We start from the raw sequence: 13,180 nt of genomic DNA on the forward strand, positions 1-13,180 counted from the left end.
ACAGGAGGCCAGTCTTCCACTGAGCCAAAACAGACCAGGGCCAAGTTCCCTAGAAGCTAAATACCATACCACTCTTTTTCAGACTGTAGGAGGAACCCAGAGGAAAACCATACAACTTCACACCGATAGTATAGTACCTTTGTACTTGAGCCCAGAGCCCCAGCTGTTGTAATCCAGAAGGACCCTATACAGAATCCTCAGAACACAATAGTACAAGTAGTTTACCCAGAAACATGGGTCAGGAGGTCAGGCCAGGGTCAAAAAACAGTAAATCCACAAAGAAAATTCAGGGGCAAGAGAAACAAAAATCATAAGCCAACAAAGGAAGCAGAGTCCAGAGTCAGAAACAAGCCAGGGATCAGAACCAAAAACCTAGAAATCTCATGGATAGGGGAACAAGAAAAATGCAACACTAGCTAGGCAAAAAAAAACCCAATACAAACCAATGAGTGGTACTGTAGGTCAGGCTGGTTTAAATAGGCAGGTGGAAGAAGGTGTGTCTGATTAGTTAATTGGAAACTGCACTGGAATGTGAAGGAGCTGATTGAGGGCAGTGAGTTCTCCGGGGCCATGATGTAACACCAGCCCTGCAAAGCAGTAAAGCTAACCACTGTACCACCATGTCACCCATTTGCTATTTGTGAATTTTTAAAAAAGTATGGGTTACTCAAATTTGCAAGTATCCTCTATTATTTTTTTACCCTCACGTGAATGTCCTTATTTAAACATCGAGCGGTTTTACACATTTGTGAGTATATATTTGAAGAAATGCCAGCAGCCATATCACCCTGCAACTCACAACTGGCAACCCACTGAAGCTAAACAGGTGTGAGCCTGGTCAGTACCTGGATGGGAGACCTCCTGGGATAAAGGTTGCTGCTGGAAGAGGTGTTAGTGGGGCCAGCAGGAGGTGCTCAGCCTGTGGTCCATGTGGGTCCCAATGCCCCAGTATAGTGACGGGGACCCTATACTGTAAACAGGCGACATCCTTCGGATGAGACGTAAAACCGAGGTCCTGAAAAGAGTAGGGGTGTAACCCCGGCGTCCAGGCCAAATTTCCCCTTGGCGTTTACCAATCTAATCATGGCCTCCTAATAATCACCATCTATGAATTGGCTTCGTTACTCTGCTCTCCTCCCCACTGAGAGCTGATGTGTGGTGAGCATTCTGGCACACTATGGCTGCCGTCGCATCATTCAGGTGGATGCTGCACATTGGTGTTGTTGGAAGGGAGTCCCCACTACCTGTAAAGCGCTTTGAGTGGAGTGTCCAAAAAAGCGCTATATAAGTGTTAGCAATTATTATTATAAATGAACTCTTTAAAATATTGTGAAAAGCAAGGTGAATTTTCATATTGAGTATATGAATTGAAAATGGAGAATGGAATTACATTTGAAGTTTTGATAAACTGAGCAGATTATATAACCCACGTTTCATATTAGGTACATTATTTATACCTTTTTGTGTTTTACTATTTCAAGCAATTACTGTAGATATATTCTAAAAATATCTGCTCTTTTTGTTCATAACTGATTTAAGACTTTTTATTCCAAAATATCTTTATGTAATAAATCAAATTACACTGTTGCTTTTAAATCTTTCCCTTTGCCTTGCTCGTAAAGCATGCTTTCATGGCTTTTGTCAATTTGCTTCAAGTGTTCCTCTCGACTGATGGTATAAAAATGGACTTTGCAAATCTGTGTATGACACACATTACAAATACACCAAGGGGGTGAACTAAACTGCCGTCTGCTTTCTATCCAGGTCTTCCGTAAATCACACACTTTGAAATTCCCTGGCAGGTTAGTACCGGGACTGACTGGTACAGTGAGAAGTAATGTCTGACAGCTCAACTGAATGATTTCCATCTCATGTCTGTCTGATATATAACTGTGCTTCTGATGCCAAAAGGTAAAAACGGTTAACAAGGTATTGCGACACAGTGACCTAACCTGTGTTTGTGTTTTGTAAATGCACAAACCAAAGCTTATTTCTCAAAGATGCTTAGCATAAAAATGAAGACCTTCTTATAAAAAAAACACAAAACATTCCCTCAGCACCATATAAGGTGTGAATTCATGTAAATGAGCTAGATTTAATTTTGCTTCTAAAACGTCTAGTGAGCAGCACTGCTTATGACAGTTGTCAAATTTTCTTGATAAACAGTCCAGGATGAAGCACAAAGCTGAATAAAAGCAGCTACTGAACAACGGACACAGAGCATCATTGTAATCTTTCTGGAAAACCTGCTTTTTTGGGGGGGGTGGGGAGGTTACATTTCATGGGCTCTTCTTCTCCTTCTTATACAGTGAACACACATATATAAGTAAGATTTCAAATGAAAGGAGGCCATTCAGCCCATCTCGCCCATTTTTGGTAGTAAGTGCTTGTTGTTTAAGCACTACAGTGTTTTAGGACATACAAAATTATATTCTATTCAAATCACGTTTGAATAGACAAACAGAAGAAAGAAGCAAAAAAGAAAAGCTCCTCTAGCTTCCAGTATTTCCTCTCTTTCTGGATGCAGTTGCTTTTAAGTCCATATGCTTGGGACATGTTTATGCCCCATAATTATATAGTACATAAACTCTGCCTGTCTAGACATACTCAATCTTTTCTATGTTTAGATTTGGCTACGGTGCTGAGAACATATTAAAAGATGAAAGGCGAGTATCTATTGACTTTCTGATTATTCCTGTGCTTTTCATAACAATACAAGCTAAACCCAATAATGGGAGTCTGCTGGAAAACTTGAATGACCCTCTGTTAACCATGACTAAAGAGAAATGAAAGATATATACAGTAGGTGTTCATTATTTATGAAATTCCATTTAATTTCCAGGTTATTTTGTTATTGGACTATAGTACATTTACTAATGTTATTTATTTATTATTTTTATATTTTGTTATTTATAGTTTATTTTTATTATTTTGGCTTTTGTACACAAAGAGACTATTGAAACAGGACTCCAAAGTCCACCCTCTTATCCTCGTTTCACTCTTTCAGTCTTTGAGTCACTTCACAAATTGGGAAGACCTATTAGGATTTCTGCATCCTGCATACTCATCAAATAACCTTGACAGCAGGACAGGCAGAATATGTAGAACCACCTGGAATATCTCAAATATTCGGATATAAATATGGCGGATGAATACGGCAACAGAATGAGACCACCAAACATAATTAATTTAATAATAATTGCTTACACTTATATAGCGCTTTTCTGGACACTCCACTCAAAGCGTTTTACAGGTAATGGGGACTCCCTTCCAACACCACCAATGTGCAGCATCCACCTGGATGATGCAATGGCAGCCACACATCAGCTCTCAGTGGGGAGGAGAGCAGAGTAACGAAGCCAATTCATAGATGGTGATTATTAGGAGGCCATGATTGGATTGGTAAAGGCCAAGGGGAAATTTGGCCTGGACGCCGGGGTTACACCCCTACTCTTTTCGAGAGACACCCTGGGATTTTTAATGACAACAGAGAGTCAGGACCTCGGTTTTATATCTCATGTGAAGGACGGCACCTGTTTACAGTATAGTGTCCCCGTCACTATACTGGGGCATTGGGACCCACATGGACCACAGGGTGAGCACCCCCTGCTGGCCCCACTAACACCTCTTCCAGCAGCAACCTTTTTCCCAGGAGGTCTCCCATCCAGGTACTGACCAGGCTCACACCTGCTTAGCTTCAAGTTCAAGTTCAAGTTCAAGTTTATTGCCATTAACTCATGTACATGGTATATGGTATAACGAAATGCTATTTAGCTAGCTCTCGGACATAATTAGTACAAAGAGAAAAAAAAACAACAACAATACAATTGTGTAGCAAAAGAAAGACAGAGACAACAGGCAGAGTGCATAAAACAACAACAGACGATGTGCAAAAAAACAACAACAGGCAATGTGCAAAAAAACAGCAGGCAATGTGCAAAAAACAACAACAGGCAATGTGCAAAAAACAACAACAGGCAATGTGCAAAACAACAAAAAGGTAACAGGTTATGTGCAAAAATATGCATCAACAGAATAAAATAAAGGGATAGAAATTATGGGGAGTGAGCTTTTGACATGTATGGTAGAGGTAGATTTTCAATGTGTGTTTGGGTTTTTGGTAAGAAAGAAAGGAAGAAGGCACGTGAGGTTCAGATCATAGGTGAGAGGTGAGGTAAGAGTGAGAGTGAGAGAGGCTGGGAATTTAATAGTTTGATAGTGCGGGGGTAAAAACTGTCTCTGAGTCTGGTAGTCCGGGCCCGAATGCTCCGGTACCGTTTTCCAGATGGTAGCAGATCATAAAGTCTGTAGCTGGGGTGTGTGGGGTCTTTGATTATGCTTAGAGCTTTCCTCAAGCACCGTCTGTCATATATGTCCTGGATAGATGGGAGGGTAACCCCAGTGATGGACTGGGCAGTTTTCACCACCCGCTGTAGGGATTTGCGGTCAGCAGCACTGCAGGTGCCATACCACACTGTGATGCAGCCTGTCAGTGTGCTTTCTGTAGTGCATCTGTAAAAGTTAGTGAGGATCTGGGGAAATATCTTAGCCTTCTTCAACCGTCTTAGGAAGTACAGGCGCTGTTGTGCTTTCTTGATCAGACAGGTGATGTTGAGAGACCATGTGAGGTCCTCAGTGATATGGACACCAAGGAATTTAAAGTTAATGACCCTTTCCACTTCAGTCCCGTTGATGTGGATAGGGGCATGTCCAGTTTGCAGTTTCCTGAAATCAACGATCAGCTCCTTGGTTTTGCTGACGTTGAGGGTGAGGTTGTTGTCATCACACCATGTTGTAAGGAGATTGACCTCCTCCCTGTAGGCCCTCTCATCATTGTCTGTGATCAGACCTACAACTGTGGTGTCATCGGCAAACTTGATGATGGAGTTGGTGTTGTGTTTGGCCTTACAGTCGTGGGTATAGAGGGAGTAGAGCAATGGACTAAGCACACACCCCTGGGGGACCCGAGTGTTCAGAGTTAGTGTGCCAGAGGTGTGGTTTCCAAGCCTGACAGCCTGAGGTCTGCCTGTCAGAAAGTCCCGAATCCAGTTGCAGAAGGTGGTGTTGAGACCCAGTGCACTGAGTTTCTTGACTAGTTTCTCTGGGATGATAGTGTTAAAAGCTGAGCTGAAGTCAATGAATAGTAGTCTTGTGTATGTGTTCTTTTTGTCCAGATGGGATAGGGCCGTGTGTTTGGCAATGGAGATTGCGTCATCTGTGGATCTGTTGGACCGGTAGGCAAACTGGTACGGGTCCACTGTGTTTGGGATGGTGTCCTTAATGTGCTTCATGACCAGCCTCTCGAAGCACTTCATGATGACTGGTGTTAGTGCCACTGGTCAGTAGTCATTAAGACATGTCACTGTGGCTTGCCAGTTGTGAGTTGCAGTGTGATATGACTGCTGGCCAAGGAAGCAGCCAGCAGCAACAGCAGCAAACATCTTGGTCTTCACCGCATTGGAACAAGACCTTACGTTATCAAGATACACATGAAAGCTGGTGAGCATGGGTTTCTCCCAAAAGATGTCACACGCAGGTGTCTTCCATCCCAGTACACATGACCAGCTTGTGTAATCAACAACTGCTTGACCTGTCAGAGAGAGTGTGGATCCCATATTACCCTTATTGGTCGTTTTCATGTTCTTGGAGGACAATTCTCCTCGTCGGTGAGGTAATATGACAATGTTCAATATCACAAATGTGCATACATTCACCCATAACCAGTTTCTAACTGGTTTATTCAGCCAGAGCCCATTACAGCAAGTAACGGCCACAAGGTAGGATATACTGTACCCCGGATGGGATGCCAGTCCATTACAGGGCACATACAGTACAGACATAAACACGCACACTCACACTAGGGCCCAAAGCTAAACACTGTACCACTGTGCTGCCCCCATAAATTATGAATGCTTTTCAAATCACAGAAAAGGGTAAATGCTACAAACATGTTCCTTTTTGCAGCTCACATACACTAGAATGAGTGCTTACTTAATTGCTACACAGTGCTGAGAAAAAAGAAAGTTTGTGAACACCCAATATAATTTTAGAAATTAAAACCTCTTACCATGTTGCCTTTGTTTAATCAAAACTGATCCTTTCTTAAATAACCAAAAGGCTTTATGTTTACCATTTCAAAGCTGTCTGAAGCCCACTGATGTATGAGGTAGAAACAAATTAAGAATCTAAGCATGTAAAACAACAAGTGAAACCCTACTGTGGATTACTTACAGTACAGTAGTTCAATTAATGGAGTTGCTATTGGATCAGTGTTGGTAAATAAGTTTGTAAAATAATCTTTTCATACAGAGTAACTATATGCCTTAGTGTTATATTTAATCAGGTTATCTTCATCTTTTATTAAGACTTTCAGAAAGACCTTCAGGTTTCAGGTCCAAAATATCTGAGAATATGAATGAATCAAGTGGGTTCATAAATCTCTTGACAGCAAAGCAGGATCGAGTGCCCATTCTGGTGTTACTGCTGTATATTGTTTTGTAAGCATGTACTGTAAGTTGTACACATCAAGTTCCAAGGAGAACAAGAGAAGTTTTAAAGAGGCTTTTCCCCCTTGGTCTCTCCTCAGACCTTGTGCATCATTGACAGGTCTTTCGGGTGGACAAATGTGAAGTTCCGATGGTAGAACAGCCATAGGTGGTTAATGTATGAGTCAATAATTGCCTTTACAAGAAGATGGGATTCCCCTATGAGCAGCACCCACTTGATTGAATGCCACTAAAATAAGGAAGGATTGTGTTAGCTGAGTTACTGACCCTCCACCTCTGATGTTAATGTTAGCTTACCTGTCCATCAAGAGGAACTGGGGAGAGTAGGGTATTTGACCTGGCACTCATTGCACTCATAGCATAGCACACTAGTCTACTCTATGTATTTGTGGAGTATGTTTGTTTGTGTTTTGTAACATATCCTGGGTGATTGTGTGCCTGTTGTTTTGAAACTGCTTGTAAGAAATTCCGTGGAGAGCCTGCAGTTTACTATTGTTCTTCAATGTTTTTCTCTTTTGTATTTTTTTTTCTTGCAGAAGAGCACTTTTAGTAAACATGCCCTTTTTTCACTACTGTTTTCCTGACCTATATTTTATGACTTCTGTGACCACACCTGACGTTGATGTAAGGTGGTTTAGTCAAAAATACTTTTTGATTATTTTCTTTAAATACGGTGTCTTCTACTGATGATATGACATTATGAATTACAACAGGGCAGATGGTTGATATACGCCATCAACATTCAGGTATGTACAATGACCAAAATGATAAATCACAAAAGAGATCTAAACTCTGAATGGATTATAATTCAGAGAGGACTAGGCAATGGAGTCAGTATACTCTACAGCAGGGGTCTCCATCCCTGGTCCTAGAGAGCTACAATCCAGTGTAACGTTGCCATAGCCAAAATGTAAATGTAGTGGCTCTCTGAAGGCACCAGTTCTGTAGGGTTTGGGCATTTACTGAGCCAATTATTAATGGTAGCAGTAAATCACAAAGTTGATTCTTTTGATGGCTTTAGAGTCCAACCATGCGACATAACTCAAACAACGCACACACACAGGTACTAATACACGAGGATACATTTATTAATACATAGAATATGGATGTAAACCTAACAGATCTTATCGAGAGGGTTATCAGAATACAAAAGGTATATATTCAGTCAGTTACAAAGTGTTACACATATCAAGAGGACATACGTTCAGTATATCATTCATTTATACCGTTTCGTAAATGAACTTGGTTATAACTTCTACATTAGATACTCAAAACAAGTACATAACTCTTAAATTGATATCAACTGGTTGGGATAACAATTGAATTCTCGAGCTGTAATGCATTGAAGTTGAATACTGGGGATTCTGATCTCCTGCGGGCACAAAGAAACAGTTGCAGGCTTGTTGCTGTCCAATCCACGCTCTCTGGCTCGGTGCCAGGCTGTGCTGTGCGGCTTGCGACAGTGCGCTGCTGATGCTCACTGTTGGCTTTAACTAGCAAAGTTTGTGCACAGGAGAAAAGATGACTGTGGGTCCCAGCAAGTCAGGAAGAGGACCGGTTCGTTCCTGATGAAGAGCTAGTTCTGAATAGTGATTCAGCTGTCCACAGATCTGACCTGTTCGCGAGGCCTGCTGCTGGTTACTCTCTGTCAACCTCCACTCTAGACTCTTAGAACAAAGGAAAGTTCTGGCACTCGGACTGGCCGTTCCGTGGTTGTCCGGGCTGAGTCTCAGGATGGTCAGGAAGCGCGCTGCGAGAATGTCCTGCCCTTGGGAGCCTTCTGCTCCTGGGCCGTCCTGCCCTGGAATTCTCCTTTGAATTCCCTTTAGAACAGTCCACAGAATCCTCTCCAGAATCTTACTGAATCTTACTGAATCTCACAGGCTCTCTGTGTTGCCTGTTTTTACCTGGAGGAACTTCAGCTCATTGATTGGCTGAAAGTTCCATGGGCATCAGAGTCCCACGTGGGTTACTCGGCCCTACCATTCCCTGATTGGTTGATCAAGGTGAGATATGAGTCACTTACTCCTGACACTTAGGAATGCAGTCCAGATGTCCAACTGGCACTCCCTAGACAGATAGGCACCAATGGATGACCATTGATCATGATAGCCAGGCTTAGCTAAGTGCATCCCCCTTTGGGAGCTTGTTTCTTATCAAAAGAAAACATCTTAAATCAGCCTGCATGAATAGTTTCTCTGTGGCTGCACCACAGAGATGAACAGAGAGATGAGGCCTAATTTAGGAAAGCTCAGAAACACTTAATTCTTTCTTATTAATAAGCCTCGCCGCTACACCAGTTATTTTTACCAGTTACATAAAGACGAGGAACATTAGTTTAGGCAATTAATAATCTGTGCAAGTTACAAGGACACAACCCTTGGGTGCTTGAGGGTTCCAGGACATTCTGATTTTTCTTCCAAATTATATATAATTTATGTAAACACACCTTGTTCAATTAGATACCTTTTTAAATGATCATAGTCAAATTGGTCCATGTCTTTAGAGTTTGATGATTTAAAGGTTACATATAAATCCTGCTTGACTGGGTGTTTTGAGGAGACAACAGTTTCCTTTCTACTTCAGCTATTGGGAATTTTAATTATTCAGTTTGAGAATGTATTGGTGCCTGTCTGAATCCAATCTTAATGTAGATCACAGTATACAGTATGTGAATACTATAAGTAGATGTTACTGTAACGGGAGCCGGTCCAGGCTCCCATGAAGCGTTGCAAGACCCTATGCAGACGGTATAACCCTTAAGTAAGTGGAGTAGGACAACGGAAAGGAGAGGACAAGGATCAGGGCAGGTTGACAAACTGGGGGCGTGACAACAGTGAAATGGTGCTCGGGGGCATGGCCAAGGCAAACTAGTCCGAGGAGTCCGGGGGAAAATCTGGGTCAAAGTCCAAAAGTCCTAAACCAGGTGATCCAATCCAGACAAGACAAGATGAGCTTTAAAACTGGAATAGGATCCAATGCAGGGACAGCGAATATAAATGGGATGACGAGGCCAGGCGCTCCGAGCCCCGGACCCAGATGGTCAGGAGGCCGTGGTGAAGCCCATGTCATCGGGTCTCTCCTGGACCCGCTGGTAGGTGGGCTTCCGGGCGTCCATCTCCCAATGCTGAGCCCAGAGTAGTGAGAGCATCAGGCTTAGATAAGGAGGAGCAGGACTGGGGGCAGGTGCATGAAATCAGCAAAATGAGAAAGAGCCGGAGTGCCCTTAAGAGGAGGGATTACAATCGTGACAGTTACGGTCTAAATTGTAATTCTAAATTGTATCTGAGAGTAACACTCATGAATCCTTTTAGTGGCATTGAAATGGTGATTGTTTTGCTATTCTGTTAAATGTTATGCTTGATTGTTATTCTATTAAATATCCTCTGTAACTCACTCTGGAGTTCTCTGTGTATTGGATTATTTTTGTGGCTTTACTAGTGAAAGAAATAAAGATCAAATAATTGTAATCACTTTATGTTGCTTTCATGTGTTCATGATATGGCAATCTGAAACCCAGACTTGCAGGACAAACTATTTCTCCATTGGACCTGTACACGAAACTGTTTAATGTTTAATGAAAATGAGGAGTTTCATAATACATCTGTCAGGTTTTGAATGCAAGCATATAGTCACTAACATTTTATTTAAAAATAAGGCTTGCGGATCAGCAACACATGATTTGAGAAGAAGAAATATGCATTAAAACCATTTTCTATGTATTTTTAAAAGTACTGAATACCCAATACTACGATTTGTTTCAAAACATTTTTTTGTTTTCATAAACATAATGTACTGTAAATAGTGCTCTCATGACACTGGACATAATGTCATACTAATTTCAAACACAAAAACATACATGTACAGATTACATTTAGGGGGGACACAGTATTTATCATTGCTACCTTTCCTCATGGGTTTCCTCTAGGTGCTTTGGTTTCCTCCCACAGTCCAAAGACATACGAGTAGAATACTTGGCTTCTGGGAAAACTGGCCCTAAAATAGGTCAGTCTGCGTGTCTGTGTTTGTGTCTGTGTGTGGGCTCTGTGATGGACTGGCATCCAATCCGGGATGTACCTCGTCTTATGATCATTGCACACTGGGATAGCCTCTGCCTCCCCCACAACCTTGAATTGGATAAAGCGATTTTCTATTAGAAAATAGATGGATGGATTACACATTTAAAAAGAATATAAAAGGTTTGTGCAATTAGAAAAGGCTGCAGGCAGTGAATATTAGTGAAAAACTTGAATTATTGTGTTCGCTTGTAGATCTGGTACCAGTGGACCAGACTTTTATTGTGAGCATCAACACAAATTATTAAGCTTACAGATAATGAGATTCCAAAGACTGAAATCAAACCTACTGAAGTACACTATATGCACTTTCAGATCTAAAAACTCTGCAGAGCCGCTTAGATTTGGATGTTTGCCAATAAAACAAACTGTTTTTCTCTTTTCTTTAGGGGCTTCATGCTGTTATGATTTTCATCTGATTTCATATCTATTATGAATCTTGGAAAAAAGCACTTACTTTTTGAAGCATACATTGATTTGTTTAGCTATGCCATTTTCCTCATAGGCACAAAACAGTTTTTTTTTTTTATTAAATCTACAAATATTTAATTTGAATTTGGGAATTAAATTGTAATGTATGAAGCTGATCCTTGGATGAATGAAGTCCAGCTCTTAAACTATTTTTAAAAATTAACCCCGTGAGTAACAGAACAATATACAGCTAAATGGAGTTTTTTAATGAAAGTTCGGGAGGAATGAAGGCAGCCGCGCTCATTCGACACAGCTGCTGCAATTCTCACTAAATCCTGACATAAGTAACCGGTCTCCATAAATATCAAACGTCACCCTCTCCTCTTCCTCGTTCGTTTTCTGCATCCCTTCTCCACCCCCTCTCCACCTTTGCAGCTACCCAATTGGTCGCATGGGGGTCCTATCCTCCCTATCCAACAGCCGGGAGGTTGGCCCTCAGCCAAGCGGGTTACGCCAAATCTCCACATCACAATAAACAATTCTAATTTCTCCCAAGCTTTCGGCTGCTGTCATTCCTCGTGAACTTATAACTAATATTGAAATGCATCACACACCACGCCAGTACGCACACATCAGCTATTACTGGGGAGGAGAACTGAGTGTTGAAGCCAATTCATAGATAGGATATCTATGAAAATCATAGGATTTTTAGGAGGCCATGATTGGTAAAGGCCAGGGGGAAAATTTGAGCAAGACACCATGGCTAACACCCCTACTCTTTTCAAGATACAATTTGGGAATTTAAATGTGAGTCAAGACCTTGGTTTTCTGTCTCATCTGAAGGACAGCACCTTTTTACAGTGTAGTGTCCCCATCACTATACTGGGGCATTAGGACCCACACAGACAGTTGGGGCTGACAGTTGTGAGTTGTAAGTGGCTCTTTTGCTGTAAATGGGTCCCTTCAGCCATAAGAGTTCAGTATAGTCACCAGATTAAGTGATACTGTACAATGAACAACTCAACAATTATCACATAATCAACCAATTACATTATTTTTAATATTTGCCATAGACATTGGTCAGTTTAGTACAAAAGTACTACCTGAGCACCTTAGAATGGACAGTTTTAATTAGCATTGATGATGATTGATATTTGCTGTCTTCAAACCACAAAAACAGATTTTCTGTTTCTTTACGTTATGCAATGAGGCAAAGATGAGATTTGTGGATTATTCATCAAAAGCAATGAAATGCATAGCAAGGTCGAATACATTTTGTCATAGAATCTGGCAAACAAAGAATGCTACATGTGACAGCTTACAAATCATCAATTTCTCTTCGTCATCTGGGAATATTCTGTAGTTCTCCAGATGGTTTTGTGCTTATGATATTATTCTCAACATTTGTTTCATTGAAGTGGCTTTAGGGGTGGTTTGAGGTTTCTGACTTGATTGTGAATTGCCTGAGAAATCTGCTTGTCCACAGTTTTGTGTGTAGTAAAGACAGTAGTTTATATTTACACTACAAAGAGGTAATAATAATTCAATAGATTTAATTGTGATAGAAATCAAACAGGACAGGTGAATCTTCCTTTCTTAGGCAACCTGTAAGATAGCATGTCAAAAACATGTCAAGTACAATTGTAATATAACTAGCCAGTTTTCCATCATTGTAGTTTTGAGCTAAAAGCAGTTGACTAGCAGATGTGTAGCTTGACCCAGTAGCTTGATACTTATACAAAACCTGACACAACCTAAATGGATTTGCAAACTAAATGAAACAACTTGTTTCTGCTCCACACATGTGTTTATTTTAGACTAGATGTGTCCTATTTCCTTAAAATGCAACTTACAAGTGGGATGAAATACAGTATATTGTAAGTTCTAACTCCATGTAGCTTATTTTTACAAAAGTTTTGTACACATCCAGTGAGGTAGAACTGGGCACTGCTGGAGTTTTTGAATTGTGAAGTAGCTTTTATCCATCTCTCTGGGGTTCGCCCAAACCACTTTAAAGCGTTGAGTTGAGTTACTCAGCATTTGGATATTTCGTAAGGAATTGAATATTACAGTGGAAATGCAATCTGCTCTGTCTGAAGAGGCCAAGCCAAAAGCCACTGTACTGCTACACTGCCAGAAAGCCTGAACACCATTTGGCCAAGAGTGGCTATTTGTAATGTGTCCTGC

The sequence above is a fragment of the Lepisosteus oculatus genome, chromosome 3 (genome assembly GCF_040954835.1).
Source record: "Lepisosteus oculatus isolate fLepOcu1 chromosome 3, fLepOcu1.hap2, whole genome shotgun sequence".
NCBI classification, from domain to species: Eukaryota; Metazoa; Chordata; class Actinopteri; order Semionotiformes; family Lepisosteidae; genus Lepisosteus; species Lepisosteus oculatus.